Genomic DNA, 12931 nt, shown 5'->3' on the forward strand with positions numbered 1-12931 from the left:
CCCTGGAAGCTCTGGGTGGTTCAGTGAGTTGATATTGTTCTTCTTATGGGGTTGCAATCCCCTTCAGCTTCTTCAGTCCTTCCTAACTCTTCTCTTGGGGTCCCCAAGCTCAGTCCAATGGTTGTCTGTGAGTATCTGCATCTGTATTAGTCAGATGCTGGTAGAGCCCCTCAGGGAACATACATGTCAGGCTCCTGTTAGCAAGTGCTTCTTGGCATCAGCCATAGTGTAGGGGTTTGGTGCCTGCAAATGGGATGGATCCTTATATGGGGCAGTCTCTGATGGCCTTTCCTTTAGTCTCTGCTCCAGTTTTTGTCCCTGTCTTTCCTTTGGACAGGAACATTTCCGGATTAAAATTTTTGAGATGTGTGGGAGGCTCCATCCTCAATTGGGGGCCATGCTTATCTACTGGAGGTGGTCTCTACTTGTATCTCCCCTTTGTTGGGTATTTCAGCTAAAGTCATCACGATTGGCTCCTGGGAGCCTCTCACTTCCCTGAAGTCTGGGACTTTCCAGTGGCTGCCCCCAGATCCCCCATCCCCCACTGCTACATGGTTCTATTCAACTCACCATCTGCCAGTGCTTTCAGTATAAATCTAACAGCTAACATAAGTATCCAGTCACCACAAATGTGGGGTCAAGTTTGCTTTTCTTTTCACATTAGCAGAGAGCTTCTGAAGTGCCAAGTTGACACAGAACAAGGCATGCATCCTGCACGTTGGCCTCATGCTTAGGAGAGGTATAGTAATTCAGTTCATTTTTTAAGCCCATGAAGAATAACCAAGAGATAATAATGAAGCCTTTCATGTTGTGGTCTCATAGTCTGCTTCCACAACCGTGACTCTACCAGAATAGAGCACATTGAAGGAAACTTAAAATGAACGGTGCTTGAATAAAGAAGTTGAAAGTTCTAAGATCTTTACAAAGAAACAAAAATTTAGCAAGCTGACTAATCTAGAACTCCAACTTCATTCATTCCCACAACCAAACATCTGGAAAGTCCCCATTAGCTCGAGTTGCAAAATGTTGCTCAGACCTCACAGGTGAAATGTCAGCCACCCATACCTGCATCCTGCATGTGACCCTCTGAAAACCCTACCCTCCAGAACATCTAATGATTTTCACTCTGAATTGGTAAAGATTGACATTTATATGTTTTAAAAGATAAAGCAAATGTAAGTGAATAATTTTCCCTGAAAGCACCAGATTCCCACCACTGATACCAGAAGACATAATTTCATAGTCATAGTCGTAGTCATAAGTCCAGGTCCTTACCATCCATTGAAAGGCACAGTGGGGGGCTGGGGATTTAGCTCAGTGGTAGAGCGCTTACCTAGGAAGCGCAAGGCCCTGGGTTCGGTCCCCAGCTCCGGAAAAAAAAGAACCACAAAGAAAAAAAAAAAGAAAGGCACAGTGGCCAGTAGCATAAAAAGCTACACCCGGTCCTTGGGAGGGCTTCATTTGGAGAACATTGCCAGGTGGGAGGAGGGGAGCAGTATGTGGTGCCAATGTCATCATTATATTGATGAGGTTAAGGTTTGTTCATTTCTTTGCCTTTTCAGATGCAAAAGCCTCTGGTGAGCTGGGACATTTTGTAGGCTGGTCCATCACGGTGTTCCCCTTCCTGATCAGCTCACCCTGTGAGCTGCTCGACGCAGTGTTGCAGCAATGGCTGGTGGGCATGCTGTAGTTAGGAGGTACATAGAAACCGTGTGCTAAATTACTACAGGTTTCTCTTCCCCCATGGCCTAAGCAATTGCCTTCCTCCCCTACCCATTATCACCTCCATTCTTGGCCCCTCATATCTCTTACCTAAAAATCTCCCAGTAGACTTAGCCACACCACATACTTTGTAACTTTTTTCTTTAAATAAGATTCACTCGATGTCTTTCTCAATTCCACACATTTTGAAAAGACACATTTTCTTTTTTTTTTTTTATTAACTTGAGTATTTCTTATATACATTTCGAGTGTTATTCCCTTTCCCGGTTTCCGGGCAAACATCCCCCTAATCCCTCCCCCTCCCCTTCTTTATGGGTGTTCCCCTCCCCATCCTCCCCCCAATGCCGCCCTTCCCCCAACAATCTAGTTCACTGGGGGTTCAGTCTTAGCAGGACCAAGGGCTTCCCCTTCCACTGGTGATCTTAACTAGAATATTCATTGCTACCTATGAGGTCAGAGTCCAGGGTCAGTCCATGTATAGTCCTTAGGTAGTGGCTTAGTCCCTGGAAGCTCTGGTTGCTTGGCATTGTTGTACATATGGCGTCTCGAGCCCCTTCAAGCTCTTCCAGTTGAAAAGACACATTTTCAATGAGCCAGGAAAGAGGGCACTATTCTAGAGTTTGAAATAACAACTGTTTGCACTTTTGACCACAGAACAGAGAAGTTAATGGGAGATGGTGACAGAACTAGCCAGGATAGAGACGGATTGGGGCGTTACTACTGATAGCCGGGGGCTTCTGGAAAATACCTGGAACACAGACTCACAGCTCTTTTGGCACTGCAAAGTGAGTCTAGAAGGAAAGGGCTGGAGGTGCCTGACTGCTTTCTCCACCCCCCATCCCCCCATCCCCCCCATCCCCCTCTAAAGCCTCTGAACCTGGTGAGCACAGTAGAGCAGTCAAGGAAGAGCAGAGGGATGAAAACCTTGAACCTGAAGGCAAAGAGGTAAGAAATAATTGCCCCTGCTAAGTCCCTTCCTGCTGGGACCAGCACAGCAAATGTTTAATCACACATTTTTAACCTCAGCAAACTGAAAGTCAGAGCTCCTGAGGAAACAGATCTAGATGGTTTGAGGTCAAGGATACAGAAGGCATACTCAGGAAAACATGACAATCTAAGGGTTTAAGTATAGAATATGTTGACTAGGAGGCTCCTGTAAAGTGACCTATATAAAGCTATAATTTTTATGGGATTCCTGAATGAGCGTGTCTCTGCTTCAATGTGATAGTTTTGTTATATATATATATATATATATATATATATATATATATATATATATATATATATATATATATATAATTTTGTTATTTTTTTTAATGAATGAATGAATGAATGAATGAATGAATGAATGAATGAAAACCTAGCCACTAAGATAAAGGTTACCAACTGAACTGTTGTTATTTAAACCTTCTGGGAAAATCAGTTATCTCTAACAGAGTAACACTGTGTCTATCAACCACTCCAGGACAGGCCTCCTGTTCAAGAGTAGTTGACCAACAGATAATGGACTCCGCAGGGTTTTTGTGTGTGTGTGTGTGTGTGTGTGTGTGTGTGTGTGTGTGTGTGTGTGTGTGCTCGCGCTCATGCATTTGTTTTTATTTGATTACAATTTTTTGCTTTGGTTTGCATTTTTCTTGGGTTGGATATTTTGATAGCTTGGTTTTGTTGTTATATTGGGTTTTTGTTTGATTCTGAGAAAAAAAGTTGTGTGCATAGGGATGGGAAGAGAATCTGGAAGGACTTGGGGGAGGGGAAGACTAGCATCAAAATAAATTTAAACTTGTTTTAGATGATAAAAATAAAACTACAAAAAACTTAATAAAAATGTTAAGAACCAAACAAACTCTATATGAACACTTCCCACAAAGGGGAGAAAACATAAATAAATGCCGAGCCATTATGTCACGATGTCCTTGAAAGAAAGATAGTGCAAAAGACATAGATTCCGCCCTCCCCCCCCCCCAGTGTGTTGCAGTAGACAGCCCGAGTCAGTGGTTTAAGGAGGTCAAAGGAGCAGGAAGACCAGATATCAGTATCAAGGGAAGGGGGGACTAAGTCCCTGCTGTGTCAAAGATGCAAAGATGCTGCTGCTGTGTTCAGTTTTGTGCTCTGAAAAGCTCGTCCGTTCCCTCCACCACACTGTACAGTGCAGATCTTAAAGGCATTATGGGGCCAAGAAAACAGCAAGAATTCTATATTAGAAAAAACATAGTTATAAAATAAGGTGACTCTAAGAATGAGTGGCAAGGAGCTAAGGAAGGCAAAAGAGATGTGTTTTTAAAACGTAAACATTTCTACATGGAAAAAATTAACAGATAGATGACACGCTGGAAGGAAATATCTGTAACACATATAACAGATGTTACGCACTCTATTAACATGCAAAGAGTAGTCATGTACCACTGTAGAAAACACAATGGCCTAATTTTTTTTTTGGCGTAATTTTTTTAAAGATCAAATTACATTGGCTAATTCACCAGAGAAACCAAAAATAAAAATCCAAACTTCTGAAATATTTGTGAAATGTAAATTCTAATTCCAATTTTACCTGGCAGTTTCAATTTCTTCCTTTTCACTAACAATAAAATAGAATAGTGAGGAAACACTCTCAAGTGGTGGGCATGACAGTATGAACTGACACAACATTTAAATACTAATTTAGTAAACATATTAGAAGTTGTACTAGACAGAATGTCCTTAGCCCTTTTGATTCTTTCTTTCAAAGGGAAAGACTAGCAGAAATATTAGTACATAAACACAATCACTGCAACACAATTTGAAAGAACAAAACTTTGAGAACAACCTAAGTAACATTAGGGAAATGACAGATGGTGTGAAGACCTGTGTAGTCTTTAAGAGGAAGAAAGCTTTGTTTGCATAGAGATGATATATATATATATATATATATATATATATATATATATATATATATTAGAGAGAGAGAGAGAGAGAGAGAGAGAGAGAGTATATATACACCAGAAGAAGGCATCGGATCCCATGACAGATGGTTGTGAGCCACCATGTGGTTGCTGGGACTTGAACTCAGGACCTCTGGAAGAGCAGTCAGTGCTCTTAACCACTGAGCCATCTCTCCAGCTTGAGAAGAGATATTGTCATTGTTTTTTACTGGGGCACTTAATCTTAGCACCAGAATATAAACAGTTATAGATCTAATTGGATAAACAGACATATAGAAAAATAAGTCTAGGAAATAATTGTGGTAAGTGCTATAAAGGAAACAGAGAAAAGGTAGGCGTAATCCTTGATTCATTTCTTTCCAACACCTAATCATCAGACATGAAAGCCCTGACATCATCTGTGCACCAACATTTTCCATTTCTCTTCCACTCTGCTTTGATGACTCTTTTCCTGAAGCTTCCCTTAGTCCTATCAATATGTTGAAGCTCCTCACCTCACTTCCAGAGCCCTGTCCAACTGTATCCCTGCTTACTTCTCCAGCATCCACCTCTTGTCATCCCCAGGAATCCAGCAACATCATTCTTTACTCTAGTCACCTTACGCACAGAGCACACTCCTGTTTTAGATCCATCATCTAGTGATTTTCAGTTAGAAGAAAGGAGAAAGACATCTCCAGTGGGGAGTCTGGAAATTGGGACAGATGTTTGATGTCCCAATGACAAGACAGAATTACTGCTACTTAAACCTTAGGGATGCTCCCCAAGGCATTTTGCCATGTGCTGCACAGTGCCCCCACCATAATGCATTGTTTGATTCAAAATGCCAAAAACAGATCCAAAACAGCCTGTTTCTGCTCTCTAGGATGATCACTACCTAGTGATTGGATTGCTATTTTTTTTTTCGGAGCTGGGGACCGAACCCAGGGCCTTGCGCTTCCTAGGCAAGCGCTCTACCACTGAGCTAAATCCTCAACCCCCTGCTATTTTATTTTTTTATATCATAATTTTGTTACTGTGATAGTGCTGGGGAGGGAACTCAGCAACTTCTGCAAGTTTTCTCCCCCTCAGCTACATCTTCATCCCCGAATTGTTCTTTTAAATGATTCTCTCTTTATCCTAACCACTAGCATATACTGACTGTATAAAAGGCTTTCGTGAAGGCATTTCAATGCATCCATGTAATAATTCATTTTGACTGTGCTCACACACAGGCTTATCACTCTTTCTTCCTCAGAGAGTCTTTTCTCTAATGTCATTATCTAGTCTCTTTTTAGCTTATTTTCTATTTTAATTCTCAAAATAGAATCTATCAATAACAATTTCTGAGATTATGGGCTTATTTTCTTGTTTAGTCTTCTTTACTCATTTTTGGAACCCCACTTAAGGACAAGTTCCATAAGAATGAACGAGAATTTGTGGGTGTACTTAGTGATAAGAATGCTTGCCTAGCAAGTGCACAGGGCTGGGTTTGCTCCCCAGGATCCAAGATACAAATTAACAAAAGAATAATCAACAGTATGTTTGCCATCCCAAACTCCAAGCAATGCTTGACTCTTAGCATGTACTTAACCCATGGTTGTCAAATAACTGGATACTGGCCACAAGGCAAACTGATATGTGGCTAACAGTCTTCAGATCTGACAAGCCTCATCTTGAGTTCTTACTGATACACCATGGTCACTGAGAAGTTGCCACTTCTCAGCTTTCTCACAAGCTGGAGTCAATAATGTTTGGCTAAGGGGGTTGTTATGGGTATGACCTGACCTAAATATAGGCACTTTCTGTAACCCTTACTTGAAGGGAAACAATGTAATCTTACTATGTCCATACATCATGATCTGAGGGTAATTATAAGTCTGGTGGTAAATGTTATACCACGTTTAAATTAAAAGTTGGTATATTTAACCATTCAGTGAACCATAAACAAACTTGGCCGTAAGGCAGAAATGGCATCCCTAGTGAAATGTGGAGCGATCATGGGCTCACCTTGACTCCTGGATACATTCTCTGCTAGAAACAGAAGCAATCTTCATGTCATTGGACAGGTTGGAAAAGCTGGCTGGCCACCGTAGTCAGCAACAACAGGGCCCAAGAGCACAACTCTCAAGGAAGCTTTAGCAGAATCAACCCTTGCTGGTTTCTTCTTTTCATCACTCTGTCCAGACCTCAGCAGAAGTCTTCTGAATTTCTTAGAAACCAGAATACAGCCACCTAAATGATGCAAAGAGGATGCTGAGGTTAAGATCATCCTTCCATTCGACCTCACACATTAGAGTTCTGTTTAACACCTGTGTCTCTTTCTCACCATCTAAAGGACGTTGTCTCTTCTCAGTGATTTTAAGGTCACTTCAGTCTAGACTTTAATCACTTGGGTGAAGATCTAGCATCCTATTCATTTACTTGAGGACAGAGATAGTCTCTTTATAGCTCCATGAACCTCCTTCCATGGACCTCCTCTTTCAATGATAGGCAACATTTAGAAGATTCCCTTCCCAAAAATGTGTACACATTTTCTTCTACAGATTGGAAGTGGAGCAAGAAGACAGTTGGGTTGAAGCAGAATGGCGTATAAGCTCTAGAACAAATGAACCCCAAAGATCTATCCATGCCCATAGAAGCCTTGGAAACCCCCACAAGTGGCTGTTGTCTCATTGGCGATGTTTCTTGCCTTGCATGCCTTACATACTTGAACACTTTAAAAGTTGATAGCATCGAGGGTGTCTCTTACCAAAACTTCACATAGTCTTTGAAGTGGTTCACCCACAGAAAGTGGGGCTGCATCATGAGAATGAAGAAGTTCTAGTCCCTCTATGACAGACTGTACTGGAAACAGGGGGATCCCCTATGCAGTTCTCATCTCCTAAAGTGATCCCAGGTTTAATGAAGAGGGCAGCTACCATCAAGGATAGCACTAAGCATAAATGTCCTGTTACAGAAATTAAATATTTAAATGTCATCTCTTAAAATTGTATTTCAGGATGACAAGACCCAGTCATCAGGATAGCTAATCATATCTGTAGGAAGAGGAATACAACTGTAGGCTATTATGTTAAGCAAAATAAACCAGACTCAGAAAGTCAAATAGACAACTATAATGTTTTATTTCAGGTTGAGAACATAGACTTAAATATATGTACATACTTATGAACAGAAAACAGAAGGAGATGAGGAAATCAGCAGGAAAGGAGAGAGAGAAACATGAGGTAGTAACTGGAAATTAATATAAGCAAGTACATGATATTAATTACAAATATGTTATGAGTCCCATTATTTGTGTGCTAATTAAAATATGGCTAATCATAGTAGACTTTGTATATAGTGAACACATCTGACACAAGCCAGTTGCTCGTATATGTATAATGACATACTTAAAAATAAAAACAAGTTATAAAATGATTTTAAAAACTATGGTTAATATAAAATAGTATTCTTTTACTTTTGCACCTCAGAAGATTATTTTTTCCATTTCTTTTTTTTTTCTTTTATTGAATAGTTTTTTATTTACATTTCAAATTATAGCAGGTAGTTTTTACAGTTGATGAGGTTTTTCTATATGGGTCTACTGAAAATATTAAAAAGCAAGAAATCTTAATTTTCTCTGTGCATGTGTATATAAATGCATGATGCATGTGTGTGTGCATGTGCATGCGTATAGGTGATATGTATATAAGCATATTTGTCACAGCACAGGTATAGAGGTCAGAAGACAACTTTGTGGAGTCAGTTTTCTCTTCCCACCTTTACACACTCTCTGGGGAATTGGCCTCAGGTCACTAGATTTGCAAGTGCCTTTGCCTGTCAAACCATCTCACCTGACCAGGAATTTATCTAGCCATGATGATCAGGAAACTTATTGAGAAATACACCAGCTCCCCTGTTCTTCCTCCAGCAGTCTGTCTAAGTCATGAAGTATTTCTTTTCATGGCATCAACAGCATTTCTATAGAGGACTAAGAAAAGGAATTTCACAATGTTCATGGGACTTACTTAAAGTCACACACACAGTTAAGCAAGTAGCAGTGGCTGAACTCACCCAGGCCTTCTCACCCTGACTTCAATCTCTTTCTTACCTCAAGTCAACTGAGTCACCAGAGACAGCAGAGTGGTGGCTCTGGGAGTTCAGATGGTTGCAGAGGTTACATAGCTCTCAGGAAGAAGCTAGAGAAAATCTATGGACACCCCTGGGACCCTGTCATCTCTAGGTACAGGGTGACTCTAACTTGGGACCCTGTCATCTCTATGTACAGGGTGACTCTAACTCTGTTCTCTATTGCTAATGAAGGGCTTGTGAGGGCTGGGAAGTCCGTGGGCATAACCTGGGTGTAGCCGTGGGTAGGACAGAGTGATGGCATTTGATAATTGTCTTTGAACTGTTCCATAACTTGGCAGGAAGTGAAAGGACAAGAACACGTGTTTTAAAAAAGCAAAACCAAAAAAACATAGTGAGCAGATTATTAGCCTAGTCCTTAATAAAATAAAATCAATCCACTCATGAGGGCTCAGTTTCATGACCTAGTCACCTCTTAATAAGCCCCGCATCCCCAAACTATCACTTCAAGGATTAAGTTTACAACACATGGATCTTTATTACACTAGAATAAAACCTAACAACTTCCCATCTGAAGGCTGTGAACTTGCAGCTTCTCTGCTCGAGGTGCTCTGCCCTAGATATCTGCATGCCTTGCTTTTCATCCTTTCAATATCCATTTTCCCATCACTCCCTGCCACCTTACCTAGCTTTTTTCATGGCGCTTATTACCACATGACATTACATATGTGTTTGCTTTCTTCTGGAGAAGAGAAACTTATGTAGCCTAGACTGACCTCAAACCTGCAATCTACCTTAGTCTGGTAAGTGTAGGAACAACAGGGGTGTACCTATATGCTTTTTATTATTTTTTTTATTGCCTGTTTTCCACTTTGCCAGTGAAATGAACTCCATCAAGGACTCTATTATTGGGCTGACAAGATGGCTCAGTGGTTAAGAGCACTGACTGCTCTTCCAGAGGTCCTGAGTTCAAATCCCAGCAACCACATGGTGGTTCACAACCATCTGTAATGAGATCTGATGCCCTCTTCTGGTGTGTCCGAACAGCTACAGTGTACTTATATAAAATAAATGAATACATCTTTAAAAAAAAAAAGGACTCTTATTTTATCCTCTAGGAAAATTTCTTTTATATGGTAGATATTTTTTTTTAAAACAAATGACACTTGCTAACTCCCAGGCAAAATGTTCCCAGTAGTGTTGCAGGGGCACTTTTGTTACAGGTGTGATGAACACCTTATCAATTGAATTTGAGACTTGCTCCCATGGAGGAAAGCCATGTTTGGTAATCTGGACAAAAATTCCCTACTAGTGGGAAATTACAGACGCTAGTAGGGGAACTCGGATATTAGGGTCTAGCTAAATGTCCGTAGCAGCAACTGTCTTGTAACTATTTATATCACAGACAAATGTTGCTCTCATCCTTAATCAGAGAGCCGTCTTTTCTTGAGTGGTATTTAATGCACAGACTCATATGTACAAAGTGCGGAGAACTTGGGATGGATGGGGGCTTGTCCCTAAACAAGACATTGATGCCGTACCCATAAGGCTCAGAGAATGTTATGAGAGAGAAACTAGAAAGAGTGTAAGGGCCAGCAGTTTGGGAGAAGGGCTCCGAAATGCTATCATCTGGTAAGACATAGTCACTTGCAATCACAGCCTCACAGCTGCACTGGGGCTGCACAGACCAGGCCTGTCAATTAAAGCCAAACACAGATAGAGGGGGCCTCATAGGGTCCTGCCCTTCACTGATGAACTATTTGCTACTGACAGACTCATGGAGAGAGGTGGTAATTGCCTTCAGTTGTGTACATACTGTTGATCCCACCATGCTCAAATAGATCAAATCTAATTGTTCACATAGATGGTCTGAGTTAAACGAAATAAGTCACAAAACCAACCCTAAAGCCCCATATCTTAGAAAGGGACTGGTGGGGGGTAAGGGAGATTAGAAAGAAATAAGAACAAGTGTAGGGCAGAAAATAATCAGCATACCTATTTTATATGCATGAAGTTATCTAAATGATTCTCAGCCAAGACATTTTTTTAAAGCCACTTGGAGAACAAATAAATGTCTTATGTTTAAATATCAGAATTTTGAGTGTCTACTCAAGGAGATATATGTGAATTTTGGAAATGGTGGGGTTTACTATACAATTTCACATGTAGCTTATACTGTGTGTATCATAAACACACACACACACACACACAAAACATTATTCTAAAACTTCAGTAAATGTTTATACACATTGTTTTAGGGATGCCTTGAAGGCAATAAATTACTATGGGAATGGAAAGTGCTCTGGGAGAGGATTCACAGCTCAAATTCTAATGACAGCCAGGAAACCCGCTACAATTGGCACTGTCCATTTATAGAGAAAGAGGGTCTCATTGACAATCTTAGAAAACATGAAGACTGGAGCTCCTACAGAATGAGAGCATGAGTTTCACATCCTTCTATGGAATTAGAAGAAAGGATGACCCCACAGCTCCAAAGAAACCTCTGACTGGGATAGGATGAGAGTTCATTGCCTTATTCTGAAGAAGCATTTTCAGAAGTGTGTAGACTGTCACAGTTCAACAGACCTGGGTGCAAAAGGGAGCATGTCAGCATTGAGATGACACTCTGCTGCTTTCTAAATGAACTTTAAGAAACAAGATGCCTGCTTAGCCACTTACATGGCTAAGTCTAACAGGTCTCCAGGTGAATTCTAAAGGCCCTTGGCACTCTCAAAGGCTGCATCACTACTAAGCTGGCCTCACTGCTGAGCCCATAAACAACGATGTGTTCTGCCTCTTATTTTCTTTCTAAATCACTCATGACCTGTGACATTGGGGAAGAAAAGGAAGAAATGTAGAAATTCTACCCAAGTAGAAACACACACGCGCGCGCGTGCACGCGCGCGCACACACACACACACACACACACACACACACACACACACACACACACACACACATACACAGCCTCTGCACTTCTTTTGATAAAGACCACGGGATGTCTAAGCCTTAGCGCATAAAGGCAACCATCTACTTTGGTTTTAAGGGCCAGGTTTCCCCCTCTATTTCCCTCTTCTGAAGCGGCTCTGATGATGGCCACAGGAGAGCTCTTTCCTGTTAAGCTGTGGTAACTCAAAACCTACTTCAGAGAACACAAAGCCACCACTCTGAGGGGCTAAGATAAGAATGGGTGTTGTGTGCTGTTAGATGTTAGAAAACAAAACCTCAAACTGCTGAACAAGAAGTGACTTCTGTGTAGGTCTGTGTTCAAATTTGTATTTTATCATCTTTCCCTAAGAAACAATGAATGATCCCATTTTCAATGAATACAGTCAAAGGTATTTTGGTTGCAACATTATTGATGTCTTAAATTAAAGAAAAACAGCTCAAGATTTCTAAAGGTATTGTTAGTATCTCTTCACTAGAATCAATACTATATTTGATCTTCACTGAAAGGCCAAGAATCAGAATACTTCAAGTGTAGTGAGTTATTTATATAACCCCAGAGTCACCTTAGAGAGATGGATATGAGAGTAGTTTGACTGCTAGGCCAAACACACACTGTTAGGGATAACACACACCAATCCCAATGGTGTTTGATGTTGAGGTCAATATATGAGGAAAAAAAGACAAGGAGGGTTTCATCACAGTGGCTTGAAAGACAGACCTATAACCAAAGGACCAAATTCTCTCAGACATTCTCCATGAAGGAACAGCCAGAGCAGATGACAACAGGATCTGAGGAAGACCAGTAGAGGCTTTCCAACCTGAGCCTTTGGTTTGGCCTTCGGTTCATTCAGGAAACATTTACTGTCTTTTGGAGGAGACCTTGGGCTCTGTTGTCTTGGTACTGCCCCCTCTTCTTCTCCTATTCAATTCCCGGACAAATCAGATACCTGATCATATCTAGTGTTATTGATCGATCGATGTACGCTTTTTCTGTCTGTTTCCTTTTTAAACTTTTCCTCCCATTTGTTGCTTCAAACTCTCTGTAATCTATACAGAGTTCTATTAAACACGCATATTAAAGAGGCTATACTAGTATTACACACATATCAACTCTTTTCTGTACATCAGAGGTCAACCAAAGACTGCAAAGTAAGCTAAGAAAAAGGACAAAGACTCAACTTCAGCCGTTTAACTATGAAGCCCATGTCCTTTCTACTTTGTCATAGTTCTGCCCCAGGAAAATATGAGCTGCCATCAAATATACAAAGAGTTGGGTCCACTTACCATTAGTCATG

General features: G+C 40.8%; 1 long non-coding RNA gene across 5 annotated transcripts in view; it reads right to left on the bottom strand.

Annotated features, from left to right (window-relative positions):
* The window catches only part of LOC148001724 (uncharacterized), a 30420-nt gene extending 23569 nt beyond the window's left edge, over positions 1–6851 (bottom strand). The window contains exons 1-2 of one of the 5 annotated variants that reach the window (XR_015636092.1): positions 6627–6801; positions 1334–1684 (exon numbers count right to left, since the gene is read on the bottom strand). This is a non-coding gene — a long non-coding RNA (uncharacterized LOC148001724). Of the gene's footprint in view, positions 1–1333; positions 1685–6626 lie in introns of all 5 variants that reach the window. The other 4 variants (XR_015636093.1, XR_015636091.1, XR_015636094.1 and 1 more) reach the window with 4 other exon arrangements.
* Between the last annotated feature and the right edge of the window lie 6080 nt (positions 6852–12931).

The sequence above is a fragment of the Rattus norvegicus genome, chromosome 13, assembly GCF_021556685.1.
Source record: "Rattus norvegicus strain SHRSP/BbbUtx chromosome 13, alternate assembly SHRSP_T2T, whole genome shotgun sequence".
NCBI lineage: Eukaryota > Metazoa > Chordata > Mammalia > Rodentia > Muridae > Rattus > Rattus norvegicus.